This window comes from Macaca nemestrina, chromosome 10 (assembly GCF_043159975.1).
Source record: "Macaca nemestrina isolate mMacNem1 chromosome 10, mMacNem.hap1, whole genome shotgun sequence".
NCBI classification, from domain to species: domain Eukaryota; kingdom Metazoa; phylum Chordata; class Mammalia; order Primates; family Cercopithecidae; genus Macaca; species Macaca nemestrina.
In genome coordinates, this window is record NC_092134.1 from 74,128,684 (window position 1) to 74,149,400 (window position 20,717).

General features: G+C 37.3%; 1 pseudogene; it reads left to right on the forward strand.

The window, feature by feature from the left end:
- Positions 1-14,780: 14,780 nt before the first annotated feature.
- Positions 14,781-15,823, forward strand: LOC105474052 (replication factor C subunit 1 pseudogene; annotated as a pseudogene).
- The last annotated feature ends 4,894 nt before the right edge of the window (positions 15,824-20,717 follow it).

Consider the following 20,717-nt stretch of genomic DNA (forward strand, 5'->3'; position numbering starts at 1 on the left):
ATTTAAGCCTTTAATCCACTGTGAGTTGATTTTTGTATGTAGTGTGAAATAAATATTCAATTTCACTCTTCTCCACATGGATAAGTAGTTTTCTGAATATTATTTCAGAAAACTTCTTTATCAAAGAGATTGTCCTTTTCACATTTGTGTATTATTGGCACATTTGTGTATTATTGGCACCTTTGTTACAAATCAATTGACTGTGAATGCATGAGTTTAAGGCTTTCTATCCTTGGCAATGTGTCTGTTTTTATGCCAGTACAATGTTGTTTTTTGATAACAATGTCTTCATAATATGTTTTGAATTCAGGGAATGTAATGCCTCTGATTTTGTTCTTTTCACTCAAGGTTGTTCAGGCTATTCAGGATATTTTGTGGTTCCACATGAATTTAAAGATTTTTGTTCCTAGCTTTGTGAAAAATTACATTTGAAATTTTGATAAGGATTACATCGAATCTGTGGATTGCTTTGGGTAGTATGCACATTCTAACAATATTAATTCAAATGATAGACGTGGGAAATGTTTCCATTTATTTGTGGGGGTTTTTTCAATTTCTGTCAATTTTTTTTTATAGTTTTCAGCATACAGTTCTTTCACCTCCTTGGTTAAATTCACATCTAAGTATTTCGTTTTTTGTTGTTACTATCACAAATGGAATTGTTTTCCTAGTTTTCTTTTTAGATAATTCATTATTAGTATATAGAAATGCCACTAATTTCGTAAGTTGATTTTGTGTCTTGCACTTTTACTGAATTTTTAATTTTAATAGTTTTTGGTGGAGTCTTCCAACAGGTTTTTGATGGAGTGTTTTGAGTTTTCTGTATATAAGATCATGTCATCAGCAAACAGAGACGATTTCACTCTTCCTTTCCTATTAGTATAATTTTTAGGTCTTTTTCTTGCTTAATAGCTCTATCTAGGACTTCCAGTACATAGTTCAAAAGAAGTAGTGAAAGGCCATCCTTTTCCTTATCTTAAAGGAAAAGCTTTCAACTTTTCACCATTGAGTATGCTGTCAGCCATGAGTTTGTCATATATGGCCTTCATTGTATTGAAGTACATTTCCTCTATACCTAACCTATTGAGAGTTCTTACCATAAAACACCTTTTTTTTTTAAATTATTATACTTTAAGTTCTAGGGTACATGTGCATAATGTGCAGGTTTGTTACATATGTATACTTGTGCCATGTTGCTGTGCTGCACCCATCAACTCGTCAGCACCCAACTACTCGTCATTTACATCAGGTATAACTCCCAATGCAATCCCTCCCCCCTTCCCCCTCCCCATAATAGGCCCCGGTGTGTGATGTCCCCCTTCCCGAGTCCAAGTGATCTCATTGTTCAGTTCCCACCTATGAGTGAGAACATGCGGTGTTTGGTTTTCTGTTCTTGTGATAGTTTGCTAAGAACTATGCAGCCATCAAAAAGGATGAGTTTGTGTCCTTTGTAGGGACATGGATGCAGCTGGAAAACACCTTTTTATAGGTGTTGAATTTTGTCAATTGATTTTTCTGCATCTATTGAGACGATCATTCTAATTCTTCATTTTGTTAAAGTGGTGTACCACATTTATTGATTTACATATGCTGAACCATTCTTGAATCCCAGCGACAAATCCCACTCAATCATGGTGAATGATTCGTTTAATGTGTTGTTAAAATTGGTTTGCTATTATTTATTAAGAATTTTTGCTTTTATATTAAGAATTTTTGCATTTATATTCAATGGGGATATTGGCCTGTAATTTTCTTTTCTTGTAGTGTCCTGTCTAGCTTTGGTATCAGGGTAATGGTGACCTTATAAAATGAGTTTGGAACTATTCCCTCTTCTTTAGTTTTTTATAAGAGATTGAGAATAATTGGATTTATTTATTATTTTAATATTTGGTAAAACAGCAGTGAAGCTGTTCAGTCATGGGCTTTTCTTTGATGAGACACTTCTTACTATGGATTCAGTCTCCTTACTTATAATTGATCTGTTCAGATTTTCTATTTCTTCATGACTCAGTCTTTGTAGATTGCATGTGTTTAGGAATTTATCCATTTCTGGTAGGTTATAAAATTTGTTGGCATATCACAGTTGATAGTTATTTCTTATAATGCTTTGTATTTCTGTGACATTAGATGTAATATCACCACTTTCATTTATGATTTTATTTATTTGAGTCTTCTCTCTTTTTCTCCTAGTTGGTCTAGCTAAGGGTACGTCAAATTTATCTTTTCAAAGTAATCAACTCCTAGTTGTGTTGATTTTTTTCTATTGTTTTTCCAGTCTCTTTTTCATTTATTTCTACTTTCTTCGGCTAACTTTAGGCTTAGTTTGTTGTTCTTTCTCTAATTCCTTACATATAATGTTAGATTGTTTATTTGAGATCTTTAGTCCTTTTTTGATCTAGCAGTTTAATGCTATACATTTTCCTCTTAGGGATGTTTATGTTGCGTGTCATAAGTTTTGGCATGTTGTACTTCCAGTTTTGTTTGTCTCAAGGTATCTTTTATTTCCATTTGTATTCTTTGTGATCCATAATTTGTTTAGAAGCATGTAGTTTAATTTCCAAATATTTGTGAATTTTCCAGAATTCTCCTGTTATAGATTTCTAGTTCCATGCCATTGCAATCCAAAAAGATACTAGTTGACAGGGTTTCAATCTTCTGGAAATTGTTAAGACTTGTTTTGTGACCTACCATGTGATACATCTTGTAGAATGCCTCATGTGTGGTTGGGAAAAATGTGTATACTGCTGTTGTTGGATGGAATGTTCTCTATATACCTGTTAGGTCCATTTGTTCTGAAGTGTTGTTCAAATCCAATGTTGCCTTATTGATTTTCTTTCTTTATAGTCTGTCTATTGTTGAAAGTGGGATATTGGAGCCCAGTATTATTATTGTATTATAGTCTCTCTTTCTCCTCAGATTATTTACTAACTTCTTTATGTATTTAGGTAATGTGATGTCAAGAGCATATATATTTACAGTTGTTATGTCCTTTTTATTAACTGACCGCTTTATTATTATTGATGACTGTCTTTGTCTCCTTTTATAATTTTTGGCTTGAACTCTTTTTTGTTTGACATAAATATAGGTACCCCTACATTCTTTTTTTTTCTATTTTTGTAAAATACCTGTTTTCATTTCTTTGCTTTCAATCTATGTCGTTACTAATAAAGTGAGTTTCTTGTAGGCAGGGGCTCTTGTTTTTTTTTTTTTTTATTCATTTAGTCATTTTATGTCTTTGATTGAAGAATTTAATCTGTTTATATTCAAGGTAATTATTGATACATAAGGACTTGCTACTGCCATTTTCAAATTTGTTTTCTGGTTGTTTTGTAGGTCCTTTGTTTCTTTTTTCCTTTCTTTCTGTCTTCCTTTGTGGATTGATGGCTTTCTGTGCTGGCAAACTGAATCCTTTCTTTTTATATTTTGCGCATGATAACCACAAAGCAAATGCCTATAGTAGTTGCAAAAACATACTTTATCATGGGGCTTACATACAATATTTTGTCTTCATAACAGGCTACTCTGAGCTGTTAGTAACTTTAATCACATGAACACTCCTTCTCTACCTCCCAGATTTTATAATTTTGATGTGAAAATTTTCCCTTTTTTTGGTAATTTGTATTATTTAACTATTTGTTGTAGCTGTGGATGTTTTTCATAGTTTAATCTTTAACCTGTCATAGTAGGGATAAAATTCTTCGAAGACCACCTTTACAGTATTAAATAATTTCAGTATGACTATGTATTACGTTTTGAGATTTTACTTTCATATTTGTTTTTAATTAGCAGCCTTGTGTTTCAGCTTAAAGAATTCTCTTTAGCAATTTCAGTAAAGCAGGCCTAGTGTTGATGAACTCCTTTCATTCACCACCTTTTGTTTGTCTGAAAAATTTTTATTTCTACCTAATTCCTGTAGGACAACTTTCCCAGATAAAGTAGTTTCAGCTGGCAAGGTTTTTTTTTCTTCAGCATTTTGGATATAATAATTATCCTGTCTTAGTTGGGGACCTCGTCTCTATATCCCCACATTAACAAACCATCAGATGTTAATTTCTTCAGGAAGGAGATTTGACCTCGGTTGCGGCAACCTTCTTCACTTTCACCTTTTTTATCCTCTTAAAGAGCTGGCACTTAAGAACGGAATTCCAACATCATTCTCTGCTGCTAAAGGAAACAGTTCTTCATATAGACAGTATATCTATGTGTCATCCTCACCATACAGTTACCTTCTTAAATTAATACCATTGACAAATTCAATTCATACTCAAATATTTATCTTATGTTTTATATACATTTAAGTGTGGTTATCAACATGCCCATGTGTGACAAAAGTTTATTAGCTAACTCGATCAACTGAAATTGTAAAAGTGATGCACAGCCAAAAGTTACTAATAGCGTGCAAACCTGGTCGTCTGCTCCCCAGATAAAAGTATAATTGGAGAATATTGGTCTGCCATTAATTTTTAATATACTGCCTAATTTAGGCAGTGTATTAAGGATCCTTGTTGAGTCACAAGGTAATATATCTCCCTGAAACTTGTTAGAGGTTGCTAAATATTATGCAACTGAGGCTAGTAAAGAATTGGTATAAGTCCCTAAAGAACAGTTCTAATAAATGATGTGTTATTTATTCCATTAGCATTATTTGCTCTTCAACTCCCCAGTCCCAATAATTTTAGTATAATCCTTATTTTTTATAAACAACAGATCTAAAATAAAAAGAAAGAGAATTTCTATGGCAAAAATAAGAATCAGCAGACATAGTCAAATAATAATTGCCAGCTGCATTCTGATTAATTTCTCATAATTTCTTTCCCTGTTAAGAAATAGAGAAGAAGGAAGATTGCAAGTGGTTTATTTCCAGCTACAAGTATAATTATGATGCTCCACCAAGTGTCATCAGCATTTAAATGAAGAAGGTCATTTCAGCATAAAGAATAAACTTTCACTCATTTGTCTCCATTCTCAAATGTATTACGAATATGTCTCATCAAAGAATGAGAAAAGAAAATTAATATGTATTTCCCCTTAATTGTAGGGAAGTGCTTTTCACATGGATGGCCTCTCACTGGTGTTGTCTATTCAAATTCTGGAAGCTTTGGGAAGAGAAAGGTGATAATGTCACTGGTCCCTGTGGGGTACATTATTAACACCTCGGCATTCTGGGGATAAGGTGAAGGTACTTTGCTATAGACCAGTTTAGTTTTGTCGAATTTCACCACCAGTTTAATGGTCTCAGCTGAGTCTACTGACAAGGCATATTTTGACAGACTTGTAGATAGTTTTACATACATTTAGCCCATGATACCATAAGTAGAAATAATAGACTATTTAAATATAACTGCTTATATATCAGATACATATCTGAATAATATCACAAACAGTAATATTTCCTTTGGGAATAGGAAAATGGTTGCCCTATAATAGAAAGATTGGGAATCACACGCATTTGGATCTGTTAGGGGTGGGAGTTTTGGGGAGGTATTTATTCCCTACAATTTTTCCTTCTTTGGTTATAAAGTTCATTAGTGTTACACTCTTCATTCCCTTTCTCAATTCTCCCTGGAGAAGGGGAAAGTCTTATACTACACAACTGCTAAATTTGTAAAGAACCAATTTAACATTTTCAGGTTAGCTCTGCCCTTCTTCCTCTTGGGAGTTGGGAGAAAGCTTTCTTGGTCACTCTAACCGACTACGGCAGGAGGGCTGCCAGTCCTGTACTATCTGTAACCATGTGGGTAGTTCTGTCTAACTCTAAGATGAAGGAAGCTCACTTGCTTATATATAAAGGCATGTCTCCAACTTTGCACTGACCAAAAATAAAGTTGATATTTTTAAACTTCATCTGTGTCTCTTTGTTTTATTTTTGAATTTATCCAGAACCTAGCTATGGGACAGCTATGTATTTCCCTCCCTTCCTTAAAGATCCCCAACATTTCTTGCATGGACCAGGAGCTCTGAAAAATAAAACAGATGAGTGAAATCCAAGACCAAATGGACATGTGGTAAGGCTTTGGGAGGGACCACCAAGGTATTTAATGTTAGATTTGGAATTTATTATTTTGGCTAGACATTTTGAACTTCTATTTTTCCTTTCTTTGTCTTATTTTTTGAGATGTATATGAGACTAGCTTTTAAAGGCTATGACATAAAGAAGAGACGTTAAGTCTTTGGGAACATAATATTTTGATGTCATTGGGTCAAATAGGTTATAGCAGCTTTGTCCACATGTAAATGACTGGGTTTTTTAGAGCCCAGGACTTAGGCAAAGGGTGTTGGCCTTGGTTAAGGACTCTGGCCTCAGTCAAATCCTTGGTAGCCTGGGGGACCTAAAAATAGGGACGAAATAGGAAGCTCTCAGCAAGTTGCAAGTTGCAGGTGACCCAGTCATTATACAGAATAAACACAACTTTTTGAAAGTAGTTGTGGCCAAGGCAAAGTTCAGTCGTTACAGGTCTTTTCAGGCCTTGAGGGCATTATTGGACAGAATATTTGCTGATTTAGAGTGACAGGGCGCTGAGTTCTTCTAGTTTTACAGAGGGTACTATTGAAGCTCTGCCTTTAAATTGTTAGTGCCAGGCCTGTTTAGGCTTCCCAAATTATTCTTGCTTTTATGTTTTGAATTATTTTCAAGGCCCAGAAAGGAGAAAACATCAATAGCAGCTTTGGATTTGTGAGGCTTGTCCACAAATTCCCTTTGATTCTAGACTGGTTTTATTTACACTTTTATTATAAAATTATAATTAAAATGAGAAACATTCTCAGGGAAACAAGTTTTGGGTGTCCAAGTATGATTTATATAAAAGGACACAGCAGCAATAGTAGTAGCCCAGGAACGAACACCTGCTCCTAAAAGAAAGACGATGCTATGACAGTGCATACAGTCCATACCCAGTTCTAAAGGTAGTAGAAATCCAGAGGTTTTGAATATACTTCTGAGTGACCAAAAAGGCACTTTAGTTAAGACCTGGTATTTAGTACTCTCAAGAATGCAAATTTCTCAACTTTGTGGGAAAACGGCAGTGGCTCTTTGCCACTCTAAAAGAGAAAGCAAGACACACAGGTGGATCCTCCCTCCCCAAGACAGGCAAATCTGTGGTGCCTAAAATAGCTTCTTGCTGAAAGATCCATCCCAGTGGAATTTAATTGTATAGGTTAAGGATTGTAGACAACTAGCATGGATTTATCTGCATCCTTTTCCCCTTTCCTCAGAGAACACTGAGTCTCTGCTTTGGTCTTTGATAACACTGGCTTCTGGAAAAATAGTTTGCAAGAGATGATTAATATGGGCACTAGAGATTGGTTTGTTTTTTAAATTTGGTAGCCATGGAGCCAATGTTATAATAATCTCTTATTTCTTATTCCTCCTTTGGATTCCTTAAAGTGAGGTGCATCAGAGACTTGATATTACAAATTTTGAAGCCCTAAATGAAGGAACTGCATCTATTTCTGTGATATACATCTCAGAAGGTGGCTGCTGAAAGAAGACCAACTTCACCCAGGCATTCAGAATTGCCCTGACCGGGACTGAGCTGAATGATAAACTTGAGAGGATAGTTTGAGGTCTTAATTACAATTTATAAATTTTAAACTTCTAACATTTAACTCCAAAGGGGAAAATAATTTGATATTGAACTTAAATGTATTTGAACTTCATTTTGGCTTTACTTGAAAAGATATTTTATCTTTGAACTTCAGTTTTGTCCTGGGATTTGTATAATACTTCATAAATCTTTATATTTAGAGCTGGGATATTTTGATGGTCTTGGCATCTTGCTACTAGAGAAATTTAATGCTTTCTTCCTTTTTGTCATTAAATCTCATTGAAAACCCTCTGGCATGCTGTTGAAAAATGTAACTGGACATAATTTGGAAATTTTAAAAAATAGAGAATCAATTTTTAACTTTAGGTTGAGACTGACCTTAAAGTTTATATACATAATGTAATGTACATATCAATTTCTGGGCATTCTAGAGGCAAATTCTACAGTGGTCCAGGAATACCAAGGTAATCCAGTGAATTTGATTCAGGAATTTGGAGAACAACCTCATGAAAATGAGAGTAAAATTATCTCGAAACTTGTGTATCTCCTCCTCTGAAGGCTGAGCATGAGTTTAATGGGTGAAAAGAAAAATTAATCTGGGGAATATAGAGGTGAAAGCTTCTTCCCCATTCCGGATGTTTCCTTCCATGTGTATGCAGAGACATTAAAGTTATCCAGAATCCTCTCTGTGACCTTTCACTCACTCAGCCCTAGAGGAAGCTGACTGGCAAATTGGGGAAGGCTAAGCCTGGTGTGGTCATCCCCTCTCCTCTACTTTAATCGTGAGCATAAGCTACTTTCAGGAGCAAGCTTTCTCCTTAGTTTGCCCTATAGTCTAGACAGAAGGGGAGGAGGGAAAGTGGAGTGTGGAGGGATGAGAGTGAAAGGACTGCCCCAGTCCTGTGCATGCAAATCTGCCCAATGCTGGGATTAAGTATTAGCAAGCACATGTGCTCAAATTTAACTTTTAATAGAAAGATGATCCCTTTTCTTCTATCTGCCACTACTTGATTTATTTCTCAATCTGCTTCAGGGAAAGGGACATGATACTCTTTTTGTTTTTCTTTTGTTGGCAGAGTCTGGCTCTGTCACCCAGGCTGAAATGCAGTGGTGTGGTCTTGGCTCACTGCAACCTCTGCCTCCTGGGTTCAAGCGATTCTCTTGCCTCATCCCTCTGAGTAGCTGGGACTACAGGGGCACATCACTGCGCCCGGCTAATTTTTGTGTTTTTAGTAGAGATGGGGTTTCACCACATCAGGGGGTCTCAAACTCCTGACCACAAGTGATCTGCCTGTCTCGGCTTCTCAAAATGCTGGAATTACAGGCGTGAGCCACCTCCCCTGGCTGGGATATGATACTCTTAAATTGGCTTTTGAAGACTTAAAGACTCCCTCTAGGGCCAGGACTGACCTCTATGACCTCTATGATTGGCTAGTAATGTGATCTGGCCATGTTTCTGAAACTTAGTTTGCTCATTTGTAATGCTAAAACATAAAAAAAAAAGAAAAGAAAGAAAGATTAACCCAGCCGCAGACCGAACTGGTCATTTGCAGGCCTCTGATTTAAAGCAGCAGCCTTGGCTCCCTGGATTCAGCCTCCCTCCTAGGGGAATGTACCGATGGGCCTCCCACCTTGCTGGGAATTCCAGGGCTGGAGTATGCAAAACTCTTAGGTCTCTGTGTGTGCCCAAGTGGCTGCTCTGCTAGGACTCCACACAGCTCTGTGTATCCGGCCAAAGGCCCTGGTAGCATAGGCTTTTAAGGGAATCTCTTGATCCGCTGGTTGCAAAGATCCATGGGAGAAGCGTGGTTTCCTGGGCAGGATGGTACAATCACTCGTCGTTTCCCTTGACTGAGCATGGGAGTTCCTTTGGCTCCGTGCTGCTTCCGCTTGTGCTGTCGCCATACCTTGCTTTTCTTCGTTCTCTATGGTTAGAGCTGTTTGCCTATGTTAGTCCCAAAGCAAGAACCTGGATATTTCAGTTGAAGGTGCGGAATTCACTCTCTGCTTTCATTCCTCCTCATGAGTACCATGGACCGCATCTCTTTCTAAATGGCTATCCTGGCACCTCCTGAGATTATTCTTTAGAATAAGAATGCTCCCAACACCCCTACCATCAAATGCCATTTCTAGGCAGGATGGACTCAACTATTTATTGCAATTTGTATTTTTAAACAAAAAATATAAAATAAAATAGAACAAAACAAAACTGGACTGAACTGAGTTGAGTTGAGTTGGACTAAGCTGAGCTGAGCTGAGCTGGATTGGATTGGATTATAGGTAGATTGTATCACAAGTGGTCCACCTGAACAGATAAGGTAAATGAGGCCACAGGATTACATAACTTGCCTATAGTCACTTACTTTATTAGTTGGAAAAAAATCCTGTTTTACCAAGCCCAGCAATACACTCTTCCCACTATACTGCTTCTGATAATTTGCTTAGTTTTGAAGCAATGTTTTAGTTTGTTTGCTAGTATTTTGTTTTCATGCCTAGACTTTTCATCTTAACTTAGTTTTGTAATTAGATAGAAATCACTGGAAGAAGGAGAAATGTAATATTTAAGAGTTTGTTTGTTTTTTTTTTAACTCATGTAGGAAATCACTTTAGACATTTGTATAGCCACGTTCACCTACTCTGGTTCACCAGTTGGGCATATCATAGTGTGGATAATGAAGAGACTACCCAAGAGATCACAGACCCAGGATTAGCATTCAGCACTTCAAGTGCATATTTTAAATTCTGCATGATGAGAAAATTCAGGCCGGGTACAGTGGCTTACGCCTGTAATCCCAGCACTTTGGGAGGCCAAGGCGGGTGGATCACTTGAGGTCGAGAGTTTGAGACCAGTCTGACCAATATGGAGAAACCCCGTCTCTACTAAAAATACAAAAAAAGTAGGTGGGCGTGGTGGTGCATGCCTGTAATCCCAGCTACTCAGGAGGCTGAGGTAGGAAAATCGCTTGAACCCAGGAGGCAGAGGTTACAGTGAGCTGAGATCGCACCACTGCACTCCAGCCTGGGAAACAAGAATGGAACTCCATCTTAAAAAAAAAAAAAAAAAAAAAAAAAAAAAAAGGAGAGAGAGAAAATTCAAACTTGTGTCAAAGAAGAAGAATATAAAGCACCTACATATGCCCATGACTGTTTTCACCATTACCAACATATGGCCAGTTGTACTCCATCTAAGTTCCTGTCCTAGATTACTTTGCAGCAAATCTTAGACATCAAACCATTTCAATATGTATTTCCAAACATAAGGATTCTTTTTGTAATACAACCACAATATTATGACCAGTCTTCGAATACTAAAAATGACTTTAAATCATCCAATACTCTGTCTCATATATTTTCAAGACTTATTTAGCTGAATCAGAATAAAAATAAGATCTACAGTAATTGGTTATGTCTGTTTTAAATTACTGGTTTTCTTCTCTCTTTCTTCCTTTGAAATTCATTTGTTTAAGAGATCAGATCTTTTGTTATTAATGCCTTGAAATTTGCTGATTTTATCTCAGAATTAATATGCTGCTGTGTCCCCAGTACTTCCCACAGGATGTTTCATAGGTGGCCGTGTATTATTCCATCAGGAGCCACGTAACCTTGTGTTGTCTCTTTTTGTGATGTTAAAGTCATCAGTGATTGATATGGTTTGGCTGCGTCCCCACCCATATCTCATCTTGAATTCCCATGTGCTGTGGGAGGGTCCTGGGGGAAGGTAATTAAATCGTGGGGGCAAGTCTTTTCCATGCTGTGCTTGTGATAGTGAATAAGTCTCATGAGATCTGATGGTTTTAAAAGGAAGAGTTCCCCTGCACAAGCTCTCTCTCTTTGCATGCTGCCACCCATGTAAGACGTGACTCGCTCTTCTGTGCCTTCTGCCATGATTGTGAGGCTTCCCCAGCCATGTGGAACTTTATGTCCAATTAAAACTGTTTATTTTGTAAAATGCCCAGTCTCGGGTATATCTTAATCAGTAGAGTGAAAATGGACTAATACAATAAATTGGTATCAGTAGAGTGGGGCATTGCTGAAAAGATACCCAAAAGTATGGAAGTGACTTTGGAACTGGGTAACACGCAGAGGTTGAAACAGGTTTGGAGGGATCAAAAGAAGACAGGAAAATTTGGGAAAGTTGGATCTTCCTAGAGACTTGTTGAATAGCTTTGACCAAAATGCTGATAATGATAAGGACAATGAAATCCAGTTTCTCAGACGGAGAAGAGGAACTTGTTGGGAACTGGAGCAAAGGTGACTCTTGTTATAGCAAAGAGACTGGTGGTATTTTGCTCTGCCCTAGAGATTTGTGGAAATTTGAACTTGAGAAAGATGATTTAGGGTATCTGGTGGAAGAAATTCTTAAGCAGCAAAGCATTCAAGATGACTTGAGTGCTGTTAAAAGCATTCGGTGCTTCAGACTCCAGAACTGTCGATCCACTGACAGCTGCTCCATGTGCCTGCAAAAGCTGCAGACACTCAATGCCAGCTCGTGAAAGCAGCTGGGAGGGAGGAGGGAGGCAGTAACCTGCAAAGCCATGGGGTGGAGCTGCCCAAGACCATGGGAACCCACCTCTTGCATCAATGTGACCTGGATGTGAGACATGGAGTCAAAAGAGATCATTTTGTAGCTTTGAGATTTGACTGCCCCATGGATTTTGGATTTGCATGGGGACCCCTTTGTTTTGGCCAATTTGTTCCATTTGGAGTGGCAGTATTTACCCAATGCCTGTACCCCCATTGCATCTAGAAAGTAATTAACTTACTTTTACAGAGTCATAGGTGGAAGGCACTTACCTTGTCTTACATGTGGACTTTTGAGTTAATGCTGAAATGAGTTGAGACTCTAGAGGATTGTTGAGAAGGCGTGATTGATTTTGAACTATGAAGATATAAGATTTAGGTGGAGCCAGAGGCAGAATGATATGATTTGGCTGTGTCCCCACCAAAATCTCATCTTGATTGCCCACATGTTGTGAGAAGGACCCGCTGGGAGGTAATTGAATCATGGGGGCAAGTCTTTCCATGTTATTCTTGTGATAATGAGATCTGATGGTTTTAAAAAGAGGAGTTACCCTGCACAAGCTCTCTCTCTCTTTGCTTGTTGCCATCCATGTAAGATGTGACTTGCTCCTCCTTCTGAGGCTTCCCCAGCCATGTGGAACTGTAAGTCCAATTAAACCTCTTTCTTTTGTAAATTGCATAGTCTTGGGTATATCTTTATCAGTAGCATGAAAACGGACTAATACAGAGATCATTGCCTGACTCTATTAGTGATGATATTCTAATTCTACCATTTTTCTACATTTATTAGATGAAATATAGATTTAAAAATTTCTTCTTGTCACTTATTTGTTGCATAGGAAAAACACAACAAATGCTTGATTTTTTCCTAATATATTGCAGTTATCTGTGGCTAACACACCCCAAAACTTAGTACCTTAAAACAATACCATGCCAGCCATGGTGGCTCACGTCTATAATCTCAACACTTTGAGTGGTTGAGGCTGAAGGGTTGCTTGAGCCCAAGAGTTTCAGAACAGCCTGGGTAACATAGCAAGACCATATCTTTACAAAAAAATACAAAAATTAGCCAGGCATAGTGGCTTGCACCTTCCAGCTACTCAGGACCCTGAAGTGGGAGTATCACTTGAGCCTGGGAGTCAAGGCAGCAGTGAGTCATGATTGCTCACTGCACTTCAGCCTGGGTGACAGAGAGAAACCCTGTCTCAAAAAACAAAACAAACAAAAATTCAATACCAATTATTTTATTGTTATATCTCACAGTTCTGGGGGTTGGCTGCATTCAGCTAGTTGATTCACATTTGGAGTCTCTCATATGGTTGCAGTCAGACTGTGACTGGAGCTGAAGTCATCTTGAAGGCTCATCCTTACTCACGTGTATGGAAGATTTCAAGTGGGTTTGTCTTCGGAAACACCTACACATGTCCACTTCCACTCTAGCCAGTGGCTTTCTCCAGCATAGTGGTTGATTTTTAAGAGTAACAGCTGTATCATATTTTATGACCTAGTCTTGGAAATCACAGACCAAAATCACAGGTCTGCCAAATTGAAGGGAGGGAGCATGGACCCCACACCTCAGTGGGAAGAATGAAAATTTACATTGTACGATCACATGAGATGGTAGATCTCGTGGCTATCATCTTAGAAAATACAGTTTGATACATTTCTTTATCACTTTTTGCTAAAATTCATTGTTACAGCATCCAACAAAGTTGATCCAATCCATTTTATCTTTATTATTATTATGAACTCATGGAAGTTAATACATTTTATATATTCCAATCATTACAGTTACTGCTTCCACGCATATATAAATTCATGCATCTTGACAAGTGAAAGACTCGTTAAATTACATCTTAGTTCTTTTGATACAACTGCACAGGTTTTGAAAGTCTCTTTACTTCCTGGCATGGCATGATATTCCAGGCTCATCCTGAACATTTCTCATTCCAGAAACAGAATCCTTCATTTCTCTAAAAGCTCTCGTTCCTTTTAAGATAAAATGCAGTATGAGTCCCTTCCTTCTGATATTTCAGATGCAAATTTAGAACTCAGTTTTTACTCACCTCATTGATCTTGTGTCCCTATCTCCTTCCCCCATGCTAAAAATACTAACTCCCAGTAATACCAACATAATTAAATATATGCTCCATTCCACAAAGGTAGCAAATAATCTCAGAATAAATACCATCAATAAAATTAGTAAAAGTAATTTTTATACCCAAATGTCCTATACCCAAAGTTTTGTTTTTTAGGTATATCTGTCTCATAATGAATAAATAATCAAACTATGCTATTCCAAAGTCACTTGAAATAACCCTTCCCTGTGTGGTTGTGTCACTACCTCCATGCAGTTAGATTCATTTGCTCCTTTTTCTGAAGAATTTCATTTTAAAGATTTAATGTAATTAGTAATGTAAAATATTTACATAGTGACAAAATCAAATCTGCAAAATAAGATGCATTCAGGAAAGTCTAACTTTTATTTCTGTCCTTTCCTCTTCCTTCTCCTTTCCCCATCAGTAACTTTTTATTTCAATATGGATTTGTTTATATTGTGATAAAATACGTACGTATTTTAATCTCACTCCCTTGTTAAATTAGCAGATGCATACAATACATGCCTTCTGCTTTTTGCTTTTTTCACCTAATAATAAATTTGGACAAAGAGGGGTGCTATTGAATAATCATGAAAAAAGAGATCTGAGGATTCAACAGCACCCCTCTTTGTCCAGGAAAATTACATACATGTGAAGCTTGTAGCAGCAGGGGGTGACATGAAAAAGCACTTGATGCTTTTAAGCAGAGCAGCAGACAGCCTCTGTGATGGTGACTTAGTGGACAGCCAGATCCGGAGTAAGCAGCACTGGAGTCTTCTGCCTATGCAGGCCATTTATGTGTGTGCTTCCTGGAGAGTTGATGAGGGGGTTCATGACCCAGTTTCCCACCTTCCCGGGGTGGCTGGGGAAGCACTCGTCTACAGGCAAACACGGTCGTATTGTTCAGGACCTGGCCTTGCATATGAGTCTCAGAACTTACTCCAGCAAAAGGACCGTAAACATGGATTATTTGTCACATCTAAGGGACGCACTTGTACAGCCGTTGACCTCACAAGGAGTCGATAGGGTGCAGGATGTTGTTGCACTTATGGACACATATTATTTGATGAAAGAAGATTTTGAGAATATCATGGAAATTAGCAGCTGGGGTGGCAAACCTAGTTCCTTTTCAAAGCTGGATCCCAAGGTGAAAGCAGCCTTCACAAGAGCTTACAATAAGGAAGCCCACCTTACTCCGTATTCACTTCAAGCCATAAAGGCATCTAGACACAGCACAAGCCCATCCCTGGATTCGGAATACAACGAAGAGTTAAATGAAGATGACTCTCAATCTGATGAGAAAGACCAAGATGCTATAGAAACCGATGCCATGATCAAGAAAAAGAAAAAATCTTCAAAGCCTTCAAAACCAGAAAAAGATAAGGAGCCCAGAAAAGGAAAAGGAAAAAGTTCGAAGAAATGAAACCATTTTTCACTAGCGACAGCCACTTTTTACTCTCCCTCCTGACCAGTCCAGCTGGTCTAGAGAAAGCCTCGTTTTTTCCCAGAGCAACCATGTTTTAGCATAGTGGGATGACCTGGTGTCCCATTACAAATAAAGGGTGGTATGGCTAGAAGGGTATGAGTAGTAGGCTTATGTACACCTCTTATAGGGGTTGATAGGACTTCTTGGGTCCTCCACTGTCCCTTGTCAATCTAGTTAGAACGTGCTTTTGAATGACTGTAGAATTGGAACTAGAAATTACACCTTGGCCTTGGAGTCAGATTTTAGTTAACAATAATGAGCCTGGGAGCAATAGTACTAAGGCGTCTTTTGTAGGCTTAAGAATTTATCCTAATGGCCTTTATAGGACCAATGCTGATTTTTTTTTTTAAAAGGTAGTTCCTATTATGTGGTGAAATTTTGTAAATAAATGATTATACAAAACAGTCACCACCTAGATCTGGGTATTCTTTGTACACTATCAGATATCTTTCAAAGCATAAATTAGGAATAAAAATGTTCCACATGATACATGTACAAATTCTTTTTAAGATTTTCATCTTGTACAGCAAAATATTACGTTGGTATATTACTTCCTTATTAATTTGCAAATGATTGGATTAAAAAGCTCACTGTATTCCAATAAATAAATAAATAAATAAATTTGGAGATAGTTGCACAGCAATGTATAAAAATATTTCTCCTGTTCTTTCAGAACTGCATGCTCCTTTGTTTGACGGTACCATTGCTTATTCAACTGGAACCCTACTAAGGACATTTGAGTTGTTTCCAGTCTTTTGCTATCACAAATAAGCCTGCAGTGAATAGCTTCATGATTATCTGTCTTTGTATTTTTTGCAGTGTATTTCAGGGGTAGATTTTTAGAAACGAGAGCTTTTATTCACATGCAATTTTGCTGTGTAGTGCCAAATTTTGTTTCATAGGTGATGTAACAGTTTGCTTTCCCATCAGCAGTATGTGACACTTCCTAGCTTCCTCAGCCTTACCAAATATATCATGTTGTCAAACTTCTGCTTTTTTGCCAATCTGATAGGTTGTACTTTAAAAAAAACTCTATCCTGTGCTTCAAAGAGTTACATTTAGATATGGAACATGAAAATAATTTATCACCTTAATTGAAGAGAATTTAACATCTTGTGTTTTAAAAAAGAAAGGCAAATATTTTTTCTCTTCTCATGACTATTCAGCAATAGGCCTTTTCTTGCATTTCATTGCACATTATCTAGTTAAACAAATGTCCTGCAGTTAACAGAACAGAAAAAGAAGTTGTTTCTGGAATGCATTTGACTGGAATTTATCCTCATATACACACCTTGTCAGACAACTCCCAGTTTGAGATATTACTTAGTAAAGCTAGGATGACCCTGGGCTAGTGTCTAAATCGGCCGATTGTCATCCAGCCTCAAGGGGTGTGACCTTCTCCCTGCTTGGTGCACCTGAGTCAGTGTGCTGTAACCATGCCCAGGGACCTAACAACCTTCACCAGCCAGCTTCACAGCCTTTTCCTGACAAGTTAATTTTCTCCCATTTTACTATTTAACCTTCCCATAACCCCAATCTGTGCTAGGTTTGATGATCAGGACTTTGGTGACCCCCATAGTAATGCAGCATTTCTACCCAGTTTCTCTTCCATTTTTAATGAATGAAGAGAGAGGAAAGAGCAAGGACAGATGGAAAAACACACATTTTTTATTGCATGTATTTTTAGGTATTTAGCAGCCATGCACCTCTTCTACAGTGATATGAAATAACGAACTGAACTATAGCTTTCTATTTGTTTTCCTCTTCTATTCTCTACTTTAGCTTTCTGTTCAGCATTGTTTATTTCTACTTTCCCATTCTTCTGTTCCCAATTATGCTCAGGCAAAAAATCTCCTTTTTCTGTATCTTCTTAAAAATTATTTTTTATGGCCGGGTGCGATGGCTCAAGCCTGTAATCCCAGCACTTTGGGAGGCCGAGACGGGTGGATCACAAGGTCAGGAGATCGAGACCATCCTGGCTAACATGGTGAAACCCCGTCTCTACTAAAAAATACAAAAAACTAGCCGGGCGAGGTGGTGGGCGCCTGTAGTCCCAGCTACTCGGCAGGCTGAGGCAGGAGAATGGCGTGAATCCGGGAGGCAGAGCTTGCAGTGAGCTGAGATCCGGCCACTGCACTCCAGCTTGGGCAACAGAGCGAGACTCCGTCTCAAAAAAAAAAAAAAATTATTTTTTATTTTTAAGCTATTGGATAAAATACTAGCTAAATGAGAATAAGCTGAGTCATATCTCTTTAATTGTTTAAAGCAATAGCAAGCATTTTCTCAGTTATGAGCTATTTTAGGTTACCCTTTTAAAATAGGGACTTTCTTTTAAAAAGCTTATAAGAACTATGGATGCACATTATAATAAGAAACTAGAATTGGAGGCAGAAAACACATTACCAAGGTGTATAACTCACTCATAATTCTTTTTGTTGTTGTTGTTGTTGTTAGAGGCATTTACTTTTTTTAAAATTTGACTTTAAGTTCTGGGATACATGTGTAGAATGTGCAGGTTTGTTACATAGGTATACATGTGGCCACGGTGGTTTGCTGCACCTATCAATCCATCATCCAGGTTTCATGCCCTGCATGCCCTAGGTATTTGTCCTAATGCTCTCCTTCCCCTTGTCCTGCATCCCCCGACAGGTCCCAGTATGTGACGTTCCCCTCCCTGTATCCATGTGTTCTTATTGTTCAATACCACTTATGAATGAATGAGAACGTGTGGTGTTTGGTTTTCTGTTCCTGTGTTAGTTTGCTGAGGATAATGGTTTCCAGCTTCATCCATGTCCCTGCAAAGGACATATACTCATCCTTTTTATGGCTGCATAGTATTCCATGGCGTATGTGAGCCACAGTTTCTTTATCCAGTCTATCATTGATGGGCATTTGGGTTGCTTCCAAGTCTTTGCTGTTGTAAATAGTGCTGCAATAAACATGCATGTAATTCTTGCTGAATTCTAGACATGGGATTGAATGCTACTTGTCCTGGAAATACAGTCTTCTTATATCTCATGACATGCAACTTTTTGCTTCAAAAAATATAAAAACTTTTTGAATTGAATATTACAGGCTTCGTCTGATGTCTTGTAGGCCAACAGACTGTTCTTACATTTGGACAATACTGGTTGTAAATGAATTCAAATAGAGCAATATAAACAAAAGCATCCCAACTCTTTTTTTAACAGAAGTTTGTGGATATGAAAAAGAGTTGACTAAAGTCTTGCCTACTTGCCTTGTTGGGAAAAATTTTTCAATGACAAAAACAACCTACTGTGTTCTGAAATTCTTAAATCAATCACTTAAACAAAAACATTTAACCTTTCTTATAGTTTCATTGTCAAACATTGTTCAGCTAATCATTTTCAAGAAATATCATTTACTATGTCATTTCACTAAAGGAAAACTTACACTTTAAGATATGTGCCTTTGAAGATGGGAGAATAGAGAATTATTTTTTGCTGTTCTTTTTTCCAGGATTTGGGAAATATATTAATGGCCTGAGAAAAATAAGCTTTATTTAGGTGGACAAATGTCATCAACACAATATCAGACAGGTTGTTTGTTGGATATCAGACAGGTGTTTGTTGTATGCCATATAGTTTTTTTCTCCTCTAGAGTCAGGGGAAGTATTTTATCTTTTCAAATCCGTCTCATATGTTCAGATGAGGATAAGGTATAGATGAAATAGATCATTAAGTCTGTAAGTTATTTATTTTCTCAAAGATTTGAAAATACTTGTAAGCTATAACTCATTTCAGAATAAGTTACACATTTCTACTTCTTCTCTACCCTCTCCTCCACTCTAGCAAACATACACACATACACAGACAGACAAAATGGCGTAACTGAGGGTAGCAACAGCAGCCTTGAAATAAATTGCAAACTAAGAGCTTTATGCTATCAAGAAGGTCAAGGAAGCCAAAGAAAAAGAAAAAAAAAAAGTCACTTTGGAAAAAAAAGTCTCTGAGGAAACAGAAAATATCCACAAAGATAAGAAACAATAAAAAGTACGAACACTTAAGCTCTTGAACAGGGGTGCTATCAGCCTATTATATGGAAGATTTAACACACACTTAAGCAAATGGTAAAATCTGTCTGTCTACCACATCAGTTATGACCAGTTAGGGGACTGGAACAGTAGCACCTGGAAAATGACCTTTCCAAAACACTGACAATCTCAACATGACATTGTCACGCAGTGAGTGGCTTAAAATGTGAGAAAAAAAAAAAGTGTCTCAGAAATTCTCTCTAAAATCTCTACCTATCTCCTATTTATGTCTCTGCATCTTACATTTAACAGGCATCTAGAATGAATGTACGCTTTATATTTTAAAGGCTTTTTTTAAATGAAGTGTGAAATTACGTTACAATATCCTGAGTAGAACTCAAACACTAGTAGAAAAATTATATTTACATAAAATTTAATCTAGATGTATGTTGTCAAATCAGTTGTGTGCAACCAAATGACTATGGTACTTGCACATTTGCTCTGTTTGATAATGCAATAGCTGCCTCTCTTTTATTTTATGTGTTATGATGAGTGTGGTTACACTCCTATACAATAGTCCCTCCCCATTTCCCCTGCCGAGACACACATATATATATACTTATACTCACTGGCTTATATTGATTTTGCTGTTATTGTTGCTCTCTGGTATCTTAAGGTAGACTTTCTTCTCTTTCACACATGTATCTTCTGATTATGGTACATATACATTTATTAGAATTAACAGAAGCCACTTGAATTTACAAACCCATAGGTTGTAAAGTTTTGTGGGTTTTTTTTTGGCTTGTGGGACCAAAAAGATAATGCAAATATTGTAGCAATGTTCTTCCTGTGAATGGTTGCATAAGATGATGCAGAAGATATAATACCTCAAGAAGAGGAGATGAAGTACCTGGAGTAAAAGCTTTCACGGAGAGCTCTTGGTTGATGGTGTAAAAATAAAAGTGATTTACTGAACGCACTTTAACTCAAACATGTATATTCAAATGTACACATTCCTTTAATAAATATTCACAAGATTTAATTTAATATTATTTCAATGCTTTTTCAATGGC